The sequence below is a fragment of the Dasypus novemcinctus genome, chromosome 8 (genome assembly GCF_030445035.2).
Source record: "Dasypus novemcinctus isolate mDasNov1 chromosome 8, mDasNov1.1.hap2, whole genome shotgun sequence".
NCBI classification, from domain to species: domain Eukaryota; kingdom Metazoa; phylum Chordata; class Mammalia; order Cingulata; family Dasypodidae; genus Dasypus; species Dasypus novemcinctus.
Genome location: NC_080680.1, coordinates 10,137,571 through 10,152,615, shown reverse-complemented (window position 1 = coordinate 10,152,615; position 15,045 = coordinate 10,137,571). Strand labels below are relative to the sequence as shown.

Here is a 15,045-nt window from a genome sequence, read left to right as displayed (position 1 = left end):
GAATTAGAAATTATTTTGAACTGAATAAAATGAAAACATTTCAAAATTCATGGCATGCTACTAAAGCAGTACTTAGAAATTTATAGCACTTGACACCTATATTAGAAAATAAGAAATGTCTCAAATAATGGCCTCTGCTTCCAAATGAATAAACCAGACAAAGGACAAAAAATGAATCTCAAAGTAAGCAGAAGCAAGGAAATAATAAAATCAGAACATAATAATAAAATATATAATAATAATAAAATCAATGAAACAGATGAACAGCAATGGAGAAAATTAATAAAACCCAAAGTGGGTTCCTTGAGGAGATCAATAAAATAAAATTGATAAACTTTTAGCAAGACTGATCAGAATCAAAGAGAGAAGACACAACTTACCAAAATCAGGAAAGAGAGAGATGACATCACAATAGATTCTACAGATATTAAATGGGCAATAGGGGAATATTATGAACAAATTTATGTCAATAAATTTGACAACTTCAATAAAATGGGCAAATTCCTTCAAAGACACCAATGACCATAGCTCACTCAAGAAGAAATTGATAAGTAAATAGCCCTAAAGTTTTTAAAGGAATCAAATTTATAGTTAAAACCTTCCTATAAAGGAAAAACAAAATGAAAATCTCCAGACCTGGATAGATTCATTGAGGAATTTAACCAAACCTTTAAAGAAAAATTTTAATTTTCGAAGTTTAAATTTTTATTTTATTTTATAAGAGATTTATTTATTTATTTATTTATTCATTCATTTATTTATTTATTTCTCTTCCCTCTCCCTCCAACCCAGTTGTCTGTTCTCTGTGTCTATTTGCTGCATCTTCTTTGTCCGCTTCTGTTGTTGTCAGCGGCATAGGAATTTTGTGTTTCTTTTGGTTGCGTCATCTTGTTGAGTCAGCTCTCCGTGTGTGTGGCACCATTCCTGGGCAGGCTGCACTTTCTTTCGCGCTGGGCGGCTCTCCTTATGGGGCGCATGCGGGGACACCCCTGCGTGGCATAGCGCTCCTTGCGCACATCAGCACTGTGCATGGGTCAGCTCCACACGGGTCAAGGAGGCCCAGGGTTTGAACCGCGGACCTCCCATGTGGTAGATGGATGCCCTAACCACTGGGCCAAGTCCGCCGCCCTAAATTTTTATTTCAAATCACCTTTCTTGCCTTGTTTATTATTTTAATATTTAGTTACTAATTATCCTTTTCATTACTATTTTATGAATTTCAAATTGCATTGCCCATTGTGACTACCAGGTACCTCTTCTTCCTTTCATAGACTCTTCCCTTCCGTAACTCTAAGGTCCATCCTGTTCTCCACTGCTGTGTAACAAATCGCCCCCAAAGCGAGTGTGTAAAGCAACAGCAGTGGTTTTATCATGAGCTCTGCTGGTCCTGGGACTGGTAGTTCCCCTTCAGCTTCTCATGCAGCAGCAGTCACCATAGCTAAGCCCTCTTGAGGTTTCCTCATTTCCATGTCTGGTGGTTGAGGTGAGCTGTTGGCTGGGACTTCAGCTAGAGCCATTGGCCAGAACATCTATACCCAGCCTCTCCAGGTGGCCTGGACTTTCTCAGAGCATGAGGGTTGGCATCCAAAAGTGAGTGTCATAGGACCTGGCCTCGGAAGGCATGTAACATTGCTTCCGTTGCATTCGATCTCTTGGATGTAAGTCACATATTCAATGGGAAGGGAAGTAAGCTTCACCTGTTAAGTTGGAAGTCATGTCCAAATTGCCCAGATTTTTGGACCTGTTTCAAAACCACTAAAAAGTCCCCTAGTGATACTTTCCTACTGCAAGGTGGTTGGTCCTTGGTTACTATTTCCTGCAGGAGAGTGTGCAGGCTGCCAAAAAGATCCTGCTCTTTCCAGCTCATGCTGAAGATACAGTAGAAACGAGTGGTTAGTGAGCCCATTCCACCCCCTTGCCTGGTGCTGATGGCCCAGAGAAGCCTGGGGATGTTCTGCCACAAAACCTGGAGCCTTGGTAGGCTGGTGCAGTCCTGTCCACTAAGGCAAAGGGTGGGGTGGGGTGGGCTTGCTCACTGTGGTCACCATCAGCCAGCAGCTGCTTGGCTGCAGGGACAGGAGAAAAGCATCTCTTCTCTCTATCACTGTCCTGAGCCCTTGTAGTCACATCTCCTCAGACGGGGGCACCCATACGCATACACACCACTCTTCCTGTTCGCACATATGCCCAGGCACACACCTGCACACACACTCATCTGTGCATACAAATGTATGCACACACATGCACACAGCTACCTCCTCCAGGCTGGCTCCCGTGCTATGCCGGACCTGCTCCCTCTTCTCAACCTCCACACCACGCCACCCTCAATTTCCTGAACCACAGGGAATGGGGTTTCCCTTGGGGACAGTCTCACCTGTTGACCTCTGCGGGCTACAGGAATTCCTGAAGGAGGGGGCGGCTTTCAAGTGGGAGTCCCAGGCCAGTGTGATTTGTCCTTCTGACTGGAGAAGCCCTGGAGACATTTGGACACACTCACGAGGAGAGTTTATCTGAAGGGTTGGAGGCAGGACCTCATGGTTGGTCCCACACAAAGTCCTTGTCTTGAGAAGAGCTCAATCACTCTGTTAGCCCGGGTTAGAGCTCAGCACTCGAGGGCTGGGCGCCGCACCGGGCTGGCTTCTTCTCCTTTTCAGAAGCCAGAGCCCACGCCTGGCTGGTACAATGGAAAGGATGAAGATGTGACTGCTTCACAGTAGTCATGCCTTCTTATCAGCACCCAGAGGTGTCACTCCACCTTGTGTAGGCACCTTGCTGACCCTGATGACAGTTGGGAGTCATTTGCAGGGTTGGGGGGAACTAGATGTCAAGTTCTAGTCCTGTGCTCCTGGTTGCCATCTGTACATTCCAACTCAAGCACCACTGAGAAAAGTCCTCCCACCCCAGCAAAACTCCCAAGGCAGTGGAGTTGATTTCCAAACCTGGTCTCCTTCTTCCCGTGGAAGGGAGAAATGTGAGCTACCTTTTCTATGTCCTTTAGTGTCATGAAGCTCTAGATGTGGCACCACACGTCCCAACTGGCGAGCACGTGATCAGCCTGGGGTCACTTCAATGTCCTTGCTGCTGGGGTACACCCCCACTGGGCTCTCCCGTCCAGCGCTATGACACTGTCCCCAACCTTCTCAGAGCATGACATGTCCTCCAGCTTTACCGGCATTCCCCTCCTTAGAAGCCCCCTACAGGAGTACCCAGAGCAGCAGCTTCTGTGCGCTGGAAGAGGCTCCATATGAACGTCATGGAGAAATCCAATTTTAAAGAAAAAATAGCCATTTTCTCAAAGACAGGGTGGCAGACACACAGGGGATGGCTGCCGAGCTTGCAATTCCCCTGGACACAGCCCGGTCGAGGGTGTGTCCACATAGAAGCAGGCTCCAAGATACAGAGCTGGGTGCGATTTTCTTATTTGGGAGCTGTCTTTGTTTGTCAGGAGTGCTTTGACGAAAACCACAAACTGGTTGGCTTAAACAACAGGAATTTATTGGTTTGCAATTTGGAGGCGAGAAGTCCGAAATCGAGGTATCTGTAGGCCATGCCTTCTCCGGAGACCGGCACGGGTGAGTCTCTGCCTGCGTCACGTGGTGATCTGTCTCTTTCCACCGCCTCTGCTCTCGACTCTGTGTCCAATTTCCCTTCCTTGTAAGGACTTCAGTCATATTGGATGGAGGTCCGCCCTCATGCAGTCTGGGCACACCCTATTGCTAACGTCTTCCCAGGTCCTAGTCACAAATGGGTTCTCAGCCACAGGTCCAGGGGTTGGGACCCAAACTTAACTTTGTGGAGGACACAATTCAATCCCCCAGAGGAAGTGCTCTCAGGGGAGAGCAGAAAGGCGGTGGGAAGGTGGGGTGGCCAGCCTAGGAAGCCGGTCAGCACTGAGGACGACGGGTGCCATCCGCAGGAGCCTCTGGGGGATGGTGCAGAACCCGCGTCAGTGTCGTTCCACCGGAGGGAAGAGGGATCCCTTCTACCACCAAGTGCTGCTCCTCCTCGATCACAGGCTGCCCGGAGGGGTGGCCTCCACCTTCCACCTGCCTGTTGTGTGGACCAAGCCCTCCCCGGGCCAGAAAAACCACCTGTCGGAGTTGTAGGAACTTGCAGGAAGAAGCTTCTTGACTGCACATGAATGGTGGGTGGGAGAAGATGTGAATGAGGCCCCAGTAGTATCTGCTGTGCCCTTTTCTTCTGGGGAGACCCATCCCCTGACCTCAGGATGGCACAGGACCCAGCGGGGCCGGTCATCTTCTTTACCTCCGCTTTTCTCTCGTGGGGCTGATGGGAGTCAGGAGCCTGAAGCTTCCGGTCTCGTCCCCACACCTGTCCCCAACATGCAGGAGGCCCCACAAGGGCATGCAGGGCTCGGGTATGCTCTGTGTCGGCGAATGGTGCAGGCATCTCTCGCCTCGCCTGTGTACAGAGCAGCTTTAGCCGGGCAGGCCACGTGCTCCCTCCACCCTTTCGCAGTTCAGAGCTGCAGGTCCGAGGGGAGCTGTGCCTACCCCTGGTTGGAAGGAGTGGACCTTGCCCCAGATGTCAGACTCTGAACCCAGTGCAGATGCTGGACGTGACGCTCTGGGAAAGTTGCTTGTGGCTGTCCGTGGATCATGGCAGGCTAGCAGGAGGAGCATTTTTGGAGTTGAATGTATATGGGGATGGGTGTATAAGAGCAAGCTTTGGGCAGCCAAGAAGTGGCCCGTAATGAGTTCACAGTGGCCTGTAGTCACATACCCTGCCTTGGGGTGCATAGCATAAAAAAATGTGGCTGTCCCCTCTTGATATAGAGGGGGAGTGGACATAACCATCCACAGGATGAATAGAGTATGGGCTAGAGTGGACTTACTGATATTCTACTATGGAACTAGTGTGATTAGTAATGGAAGAAACTGTAGCATTGATGGGGAGAAAGTGGCCATGGTAGCTGCTGAAGGCAGGGAAAGGGAAGAAGAGGTATGATGTGGGGCATTTTCAGGACTTGGAGTTGTCCTGGGTGGTACTGCAGGGACAGTTGCTGGACATTGTGTGTCCTGCCATGGCCCACTGGGTGGACTGGGGGAGAGTGTAAACTACAATGTAAACCACTATCTATGTGGTGCAGCAGTGCTCTAAAATGGATTCACCAAATGCCATGAATGAGCCACGATGATGAAAGAAGTTGTTGATGTGGGAGGAGTGGGTTGGGGGTGGGTGGGGGGGTTTATGGGGACCTCATATTTTTTTAATGTAATATTTTAAAAAAATTCTAATTGCAATATAAAGGTCATGATCTACTTTTAAGTACACATTTTAAAAAATAGCGTCTGTCCCTAAGATGAAACTGTGCAGATATAGAATATCAAGTAACAAGAATCGCCTCACAACATGGTGTTAACTGACTTGTTTAAACTGCGCCTTTTTATGTTTTCCTCAACATACAATGAGCGTACATTACATTTCTAATTAAAAAGCTACTTTTATAAACAAACAAACAAACAAAAAAACTTGGCTGGTCTTTGTGCCAAATTTCTGGGGAACCCACCTCTGCCTCTTTGGCATTTCCTGGGATAGAAGCATCGTTCGCTATTCATACGAACACCTGGTGGCTCGTATGGTGATGAGCTCACAGGGTGGGGCCTGGCACACCTGAAGTCTTGGGAGGAGATTGGCCACACCAGAAGGACCAACCAGGTAATTAGGGGGTTTGGGCTTTGAACCACTTCATATCAGCTCAACCTTCCTGACCTCTGGGAAGGGAAGGGGGTGGAGATGGAGCTCAGCCACGTGGACTTCAATTCCACCCATCAGGCCTCCATAACGAGACCCCGGTACATACTCTGGACCGTTGAAACTCGGGGAGCTTCCACGATTGATAACGACACCCCTGTGCCAGGAGGGTGGCGCCTTCCGACTCCACACAGAGAGCACGGGAAGCTGGCCTTGGAGGCTCTCCCAGACCCCACCCTCGGTGTTTCTCCTTATGGATTCCTCTTATTTTGTGCCTTTTTTTGCTATAAAAATAAATAGTTCATTGAGTTCTGTGAGTTGTTCTTGAGAGGGTAGTGAGAACCCCTGAATTTGTAGCCAGTTGGTGAAAAGTACTGGTGGCCTGGGCCCCCGAACTTTGACTGGTGCCTGCAGAGCAATTCCGTACAGGATGGCCCTGAGGCTGTGGGATTTGACCTAACTCCAGGTAGTTAAGAGTCAGAATTGAATTGAATTGAGTTACTAGTGTTTGCAGCTGCCGATTGAGCTCTGTACCCCTATAGGCAGTGTGATGGTTTGAAAACATGTACCCCAGAAAAACATGTACCTAAATTTAATCCATTCCTGTGGGTGTGAGCCTATTGTCAGTAGGACTTCTTTGACAAGGCTACTTCAGTTAAGGGGAGACCTACCTCAATCAGGATAGGTCTTAGTCTTATTACCGAGTCCTCTATAAGAGAGCGAAGTTTAGACAAAGAGAGAAAGCCAAGGAAGCCAGAAGCTGGACGTCAAGGAAACTCTTCAGAGAGGGGAGAGACCAGCAGACACTGTCATGTGCCTTGCCATGGACAGAGGCGCCAAGGATCGCTAGCAGGCAGTCTTCGGGAGAAAAGCATCACCTTGATTTGGACATTTTCTCAGCCTCAAAACTGTGAGTGAATAAATTCCCATTGCTTAGCCCCATCCATTTCATGGTATTTGCTTTAAACAGCCTAGGAAATGAAAACAGCTGTTGTCAGAAGTTATTGAAGTTGTAGATATTTTTTGTACCTAAACAGGGTGCTATTTCTGTATTAGTCAGGTAGGCTAGGTTATATACCAGTGACAAACAGCCCTCCAAAGCAAGTGGTTTGCCAGAAAATTTTCTCTTTCCCTCAGAGTCAATGTGGGTCTGAGTGAATTTCCAGAACAGCTCTCCTCCGTGTGCTGGCTCCATGTCTCAGCTGATCTGATCTTACAGCACCTTCTGATTAACTTGGCAGGAAAAGAGAATCACAGAGACTCTTGCCCTGGATCGTCAATGCTCATACGTAGAAATGACAAATGTCCCTCCTGCTTTTATTTAGCTCCCCCCAGCAAGTCCATGACTGTGTGCAAGTTCACGGGAGTGTAGGCTTTCCATGGGACAGAAGGAGAGGAGAACGAGAAATGTCTACCCCAAAGCCCATCTACAACAGGGAGCTACACACAAGTGTGAAAAAGAGGCAGGGACAAGAGACACTGGGGAAGCCTTCAGCACTTCTCAAGCACGGATCCAGGCCTCCTGGAGACCAGCTCACCACTTTTGGCGGGGTACGTGGCTCCATCTTGCAGCCCGCCTTGCAGGTATGTCGGACCTGTGGCTGCATTTGTGCCAAAGGAAAATGGGAGCAGAAGTGCTGCGTGACTTCACACCTCTTCCGTTCCCTCTTTCTCCTTCTCACGGGCTGGAACCTGTGCCAACTCCACCTAGATGAGTGTGTGTTTTGCACTGGTCCCCCTAACTGCTTATTATCGTTTGTGAGGAGAAAAGGAACTAGTGCTGGAACGTAGATAAACTGTATCACCAAACTCACCATTTAGCACAGTTAATGTTTTTTTGCAGAGCAAGAATTTCTCGATGAAGGAATTCTTCATCTGGCACACAGAAACAGTGTGCCAGTTTCTTATGTAGATGGGGACCGGCCACTTGGAGTAGTATTGTCCTAGGGGACTGTGGCACAACGGCCCAGGAAGGACTCGGTGTCTGAGTGCCTGCATGGGTCCCACCTGGTCTGGTCACCCGAGAACTGCTGTGAGAGAGTCATGGACAGCAACGTCTCCCAGCCACTGAAGTGTTGGGTCTCCTCATTGCAGCAGGATAGCCCTTTCTTCCTACTAATATAGACACTTAATTGGTAGCTCACACTTGTTTTGTGAATGAGTGAAAGAATGAAAACTCTGTTTTTGTCACTTATTTATGCATCCAAAGAAGCATTCTTCTGTCTTAGTTTCCTTGGCTGCTCAGGGAAAACACTCTGCAATGGATAGGCTTACAAAGGGAGATTTACTAGCTCACGGTTTTGGGGCAAGGTACAAGTCCAAATTAGGGTGTCGTCAGAGTGATACTTTCTTCCCGAAGACCGGTGTTGTGGGCTGGCGGCTGTGATCCTTGGTCCAGGGCTTCTCTGTCACTTGGTAAGGCACATGGCAGCCTCTCCTTTCTTTTCTGGGTTCCGTTGACCATCAGCTTTTTGCTTCCTGTGGATTTTTTTCTCTCTCTCTCTGAATTTCATTCCATACATAAAGGACTCTAGTAATAGGAGTGAGTTGGGCCACACCACACCTTACCTGAAGTAACCTCATCAAAAGTCCAACTGCCGGGAAGCAGATTTGGCTCAGTGGATAAAGCATCTGCCTACCACATGGGAGGTCCAGGGTTCAAACCCAGGGCCTCCTGACCTGTGTGGAGCTGGCCCACGCAGAGTACCAATGTGCACAAGGAGTGCCCTGCCATGCAGGGGTGTCCCGTGCATAGGAGAGCCCCATAAGCAAGGAGTATGCCCCGTAAGGAGAGCCGCCCCACATGAAAAAAGTGCAGCCTGCCCAAGAATGGCACTGCACACATGGAAAGCTGACACAGCAAGATGATGCAGCCAAAAAAAAACACAGATTCCCTGCTGACAAGAATACAAGCGGACACAGAAGAACACACAGCGAATGGACACAGAGAGCAGACAATGGGGGGGAGGGGAAGGGGAGAGAAATAAATAAAAAATGAATCTTTGAAAAATAAAGGTCCAACTTCCAGTGGGTTCACACCTTCAGGAAAGGATTAAGTTTAAGAACATATTTTTCTGGGGAACATTCAGCTCCAACCACCACATCTCCTAACTTGAAGATTTTAATTTCTGGCATCTCCCAACGTGATTACGAATGTGGACTCTGTTTCTCCAAAGAAAATACAAGAACGGCCAATGAGCACCTAAAACGATGCTCAATATCCTTAGTCCTTAAGGAAATGCAGATCAAAGCCACTATGAAGTAACATTTCATAACCACTGGGGTGGCTACTGTTAAACAAATGGAAAATAATAAATGTTGGTAAAGATGCGCAGAAGTTGGAAACCTCATGCATCGTTGGTGGGGATGTAAAATGATGCAGTCATCATGGAAACAGTTGGATGGTTTCTCAGAAGTTAAGTATAGAATTACCATATGATCCAGCAATCCTACTCCTAAGTATATATACTCCAAATAATTGAAAAGGGGGACTCAAACATAGTCACACCAATGTTCATAACAACATTATTCACCATAGCTAAAAGGTGGACACAACTCACAGGCCCATCAACCTATGAATGGATAAACAAAAACGTGGTATATCTATACAGTGGACTATTATTTGGCTACAAGGAAAAATCAGGTTCTGATACATGCTATAACATGTATGGATGAACCTTGGAGACCGTGCTAAGTAAAATAAGCTAGACACAAACGATCGCATATTGTATGAACCCAGTAATATGAAAATATCTAGAATAAGCACATTCATAGAGCCAGAAAGTAGGTCAGAGGTTCCCAGGGGCTGCGGAGGGGGGATGGGGAGTTCCTGCTAAGAGGGGCAGAGTTTCTATTTGGGGCAATGACAAAGTTTTGGTAGTTGGTGGTGATGGTTACACAATATTGCGAATGCCCTAAATTCCACTGAACTGTATGCTTAAAAATGATTAAAATGGCACATTTTACATAATATACATATATATTACTACAATAAAATAAAATGAAGACCACACAAAACAACAAAGTGTTGGCTTTGGAGTCAAACTGCCTGGGTTCAGTCCTGACTCTACTTGGTGGGACCTTGGGAGAAAAACCTAACCTCTCTGAGCCTCATTTCCCTGTTAATAAAAATGGTAATGACAAGACTACCACCTCCTAGAGTTGTGATTAAAGTGTAATCAGGGGAGTGGACGTGGCTCAAGCAGTTGGGTGCCTGCCTCCCACATGGGAGGTCCTGGGTTTGGTTCCTGGTGCCTCCTAAAGAAGCTGAGCAGAGACAACGAGCAGACCAAAGAACGAGCCATCTCAGGGGGAAAAAAAGTGAAACAAGAATATGAATGTAAATTGCTTGGCACCGTGCCTGAGCTGGGGTGCTCAGTTGATTCTATTGTTTTAATTATTGTTGCTATGAGCGCACTAACAAAGGAAATATCCTCCCAAAAGGGCCTTCTCAACTCAGGGAGAGCCTTTGTTCCAGTTCAGATTCAGGTCAACAGTTGCAAACCTTCTGGTGTTTCGAGGACAAATGATATGGCTAATAATTAGTCTAGTCATGCATCTTGGGATGCCGTTTCCAGTTTTTGCACACAGCCACGCACTGTTGCTAGTTGTGGGTCACCTCACAAAACAATCACATCAGGTGCTTGCCGGCTAAGGAGGTCAGGTCCGGGAATCTCAAGTCCACCTCGCCTGGCCACAGACGACAGCCCGACCAGGAGGGGTGGCCCAGAGGGGGAATATTCCTTGTTGTGGGGTGGGAGGATTGAATTAAGAACAGGTGGAAACTAGAGACGGTCGGTGTGGTTCAGGTGTGGTGAACATTCTTCTGCTTTTTTGGAAGCACTTCCGTGTCTTTACCTGAAGGACTAAAATTTATTTGAAGGGGCCATCTAACTCCTCCTATCTCTTCAGCAGTTTCCAGAAATACAGGTTGTTTTGCCTAGACAGCCCAAATTCCTGCTAGGGTTGTAGTTTTCCTGTTACACAAGAGGTCTGATCTAAGTTGGACTTGCTCTTTGGAGTGAAGCCGGAAGCTAAGCCGGAGGTGATTGGTCACAGAAGTTTCTGGGCAAGTTTCTGTTCTTTGCCTTGACCATTTCTATTTCTGTTCTTTGCCTTGACCAAAATAAGTGTGGCAATGTGAGTCCAAATATTTCTGTGGCATATTTGTGCTTTCCAGCATGCTTCTGGACCTTTGAATTACTGTTTGAAATTATGTAGACATATTCATACCATTATTTAAGAAATGATCAAGAAAGCCCGAGATGGAATTTGTCTCTAGCATGGATGAAATCTCCAAAATATTGGTCACCGCCGCCCCCCACCGTGTCCCCCCTCCGGGCCCCGGCCCTCGCCTTGGTTGAGCCCAGGGCCTCGGGCGGCGTCCAGCTCGGGTGCGGGTGGGGTGGCCACCGGAGCGCAGAGTTCCGGAGTGCGGCAGCTGGCCGCCAGCCTCCGACTGTCGCCTCGGCGTGACCCGAGCAGCTGCTACAAAAGCACGCCTGCCAGGGGTCACCGCGTTACTTCTGCTTAGTTTGGCCCAATTTCCAGCAATAAAAGTTGCATCAGAGCGAGGGGCGAGGTGGCGGTGACATGTGCGTCCCCGGAGGGCACGGGGGCGGGACGGGCTCCAGCTCCCGCAGCAGGCACGGGGCGGGGAGGGGTCTTGGCTCTGCTCCCCCGCGCGGCGCTGGCTCCCGCCTGGCCTGGGTCTCCCGGCCGCCACCCATGTCCACTGGGCAAGCCGCGCGCTCAGGGACCATCCTGGAGCTCGGTTACCCCCGAGGTTGGCAGGTCCATCTGCTGCCCCTGATCTTTTGCCATCTTGCCCTCGGGGCGGGGTAAAAGCGCACACAGTTTGCCCAAGAGCACCCCCTCCTGGCTCTGGGGGTGATGGACTGGCCAAAGGAAAGCAGGAAAGAGGCAGCTGCCGCCCTCAGGCTCGGCCGATAGCTGCTGGCTCCGGGCAAGCGCTCTAAGCACTGTCTTTGCCTCGTGGCTGGTGTGTGTTGTTGTTTTAGGAGCCTTTCCCCCACCCCCCTGACCCTGGTCTGGATGTTACTTTCTCCCGGAGCCTGGCTTTCAGTACACTGAATTCGGTAGCTTGTCTGTCTGTCGACTCCGCGTTCTTTAAGGTCTGTGAAGACCCAGCGCTGGGAGCAGCATGCAGCAGGCGCCCAGCACAAAGTAGGTTATTGGAAAGTGCTTGTTGGACTCTTACTTTACCTTCAAGACTCTGCCTGGGCACATCCTTCCCAGATCCTTTTCGAGTCTTCCCATTTGGAATGAGCCTTCTCCTTCTCCGTGTCCCCATATATTCACTGAGCTGAACTGGGTCTCGGACTAGGAGTAACGAGGGATAAGGAGCCAGCTGTCACAGCGGTTGTCACTGTGTCCTCTTTCAGTGGCTCCCAGACTGCAGCAGGCATCAGAAACCCCAGAGTTTCTGATTCAGGGGTCTGGGGCAGGGCCGAGGATTTGCAGTTCTGACACATTCCCAGGGGATGCTGCTGCATCCTGGGGTGGCCCGTGGAGGACCATTGCCCTGTGGGAATCAAACATCCTTGCACTGTCAGAGGGGGGAGGGACTCTGGAGTTGTGTTCCCAATCCATGTTTTTTATGGTCCATGAGAAAGGGTTCTGTGGTCAAGTAAGTTTGATTTCTGTGGCATGGCAAAGATCTCTCTTGGAGAGTCATAATAACCTTTGATAAAATAAACCCTGCTGTGAAGAAGCAGGCTGACTTTAATTTAGCACTTCCCAAACTTGTTTGAAATTGGAACACTTTGTTGCCCTCACACCTTCTCCCATGGTTCCATTTGGTACTCAGGCTGAGAAGCCGCTCCAGAGCTTTCTCTCTTTCCCCTAGGATATCGGCAGCGATCTTCCTTCTTGTTTCCCCTGAAGAGCCCAGGCAGAACGGAATCAAAGTTTTCTGAATTTGTGTTCCTGGGAGCTGTGCCAGCCTTCCCTCATCTGGTGGGTTTTCCAGGCTTAGCCCCGTCCCTTCCGTGATGTTTGTCTCCTTCTCTTTGGGATCCCCTGGCATCTAGAGGTTGAATGATCATGTCAAGCAAGGTTGGGGATGCTTGTTGATTTTCCTCGCCCGCTAGAAGGTGGGCTTCTCGAGATCAGAAACCAGTTGCTCCCTGGGATCCTCAGCCTGGAGCCCACTGCCTGGCATACAGTGAGTGTTCACCTGATGACCAGCCTTCAGGGGTCCACGTGAGCTGGGTCCGTCTAGCTGTGTCTGTTTTCCCTTCCTTTCCTTCTGAATAAGTGAGAGCTGGCCCTAAAAAACAAACAAGCAAAGAAACAAACAGTGAGCATGCCCAAGGGAACGAGGTACATCCTTAGGAAATTTACACTCAGTTCTCATTATTTGCAGTAGTCATAGTTTAGAAAGTTGCTGTAACAGTGACTCTCTAGAAATAGCAAATACTGAACCCTTGCTCCTTGGGGAAATGCAGGATTAAGTCCTTGTGAGTTTCTGGCAACCACCTTTTTGTCAATGATCAACACCTAACCTTATTTCACGTGGTTCTGTCACAGGACGCCTTATTTAATATATATTAGCATTGAACTCGCGGCCAACAGGGCTATTACTCATGCATGAAGAAAACTTATCTAATGCACGTGTTTTCTCATTAAGACACAGCGTGGCCTCCTTACACTTGGGAACCCTGGAGAGCACTCCAAGCCTGCACTCGGAGGTCATTTAAAACAGGAACTCAAGCGGAGAGGCTGTTTAGCACCGCGGTGTTTTCCGCACTAGGTTGAGCCAACTCGTCTACTTCTCATCTGGTTCGGGTCCTATCAAGAGGGAACGAAAAAAAGAAAAATAAAAACAAAACTATCATTTGGGAAGCGGACTTGGCCCAGTGGTTAGGGCGTCCATCTACCACATGGGAGGTCCGCGGTTCAAACCCCGGGCCTCCTTGACCCGTGTGGAGCTGGCCCATGCGCAGTGCTGATGCGCGCAAGGAGTGCCCTGCCACGCAGGGGTGTCCCCCGTGTAGGGGAGCCCCACGCACAAGGAGTGCACCCCGTAAGGAGAGCCGCCCAGCGTGAAAGAAAGTGCAGCCTGCCCAGGAATGGTGCTGCACACACGGAGAGCTGACGCAGCAAGATGACGCACAAAAAAGAAACACAGATTCCTGTGCCGCTGACAACAACAGAAGCGGACAAAGAAGAAGATGCAGCAAATAGACACAGAGAACAGACAACCGGGGTGGGGGGGAAGGGGAGAGAAATAAATAAATAAATAAATCTTAAAAAAACAACAACAACAGGAACTCAAAAAGAGAAAAATGTGGCACCAACTAGACCACGGAAAGACGCTGGCTTCCAGTCTGAGGGCTGACACTAGAAAGCAGAACAGCATTCTGTTTGTCCCAGCTGGGAACATGCACTTTGGGTCACTCAAATTTTTGATGGCTCCATGTTGATTCATGAATGACACTGAAAGTGCCAGAGGCATTGATTTGGGGGCTACAAATAAATTTCAGTGAGTAGTTGAAGGTGCAAATGCAGAGTCCTTGAATGATGAGGGATCAACTGTATTTGGATGCTTGTAGCATCTACCAGAAGAGTCTTTTGAGAACCTGGTGCTTCTCATCTAGAAGCAGGAAAAGTTCCCCGAGTCCCTGAGCTGCATTTGCCCTCCCCAGGGACTGGCCCAGTTTCCGAGGACGGGAGAGGGGCAGGTGCCACGCAGAGCCTGTTCTCCAGCAGATTCTAATCTTCTCTGCGGGCTTGCTCTCAGCAAGCACCTGGACCCTCAGCAAGCCCGTAGACTCCCCAGGGCTTCTGTGGTTCCCAGTTGTGCCTGCAGTCTGGAGGACAACGGCCGGGGATAAATTGCTCAGCCCTTGTGACATAAAGCACAGAATGGCGGCTACCTCCCTGAGAGGCGGTCACTGTGCCCCAAAGGGGGGACATGATGACGTTCTCTTGCGGTGCTGACAGGTTTTGCGTTGGAAGAACTAAATGGTGGCCACACACAGGAAATCACTGCCAGCGGGGGTCCTGTGGTCTCGTTGGCTGGTCAGTCCCCGGGAGGGGCCCGCTGGGGAGGGCTGTCCATGAGGAGGCCATTCGCTGTTCACAGTGCCGGCGGTAGAGAGCCTTCCCTCGAGGCGTTGGCTCTGACAGGTTCCCCTGGGTTTGCTACCGGAGGCCACCTCGTCCCTCCCCACTGGATGTCTTGATTGGTGACATGACAAGTCTCAGGCATCTTGTGGAAATATGTGCATCTGTTAGGAAAGGGACCTGTGTAAAGGGCTGGATGAGAATTTCAGTTTACAGCGCAAGGATTCCTGGGGTAAAGTG

The 15,045-nt window shown here is 49.2% G+C and overlaps 1 long non-coding RNA gene across 1 annotated transcript; it reads left to right on the top strand.

The window, feature by feature from the left end:
* Window positions 1-11,714: 11,714 nt before the first annotated feature.
* On the top strand, window positions 11,715-14,379 carry LOC131279594 (uncharacterized). Its single transcript, XR_009186992.2, has 3 exons — window positions 11,715-11,901; window positions 12,584-12,693; window positions 13,367-14,379. It is a non-coding gene; the product is annotated as an uncharacterized lncRNA (long non-coding RNA).
* Window positions 14,380-15,045: the final 666 nt, after the last annotated feature.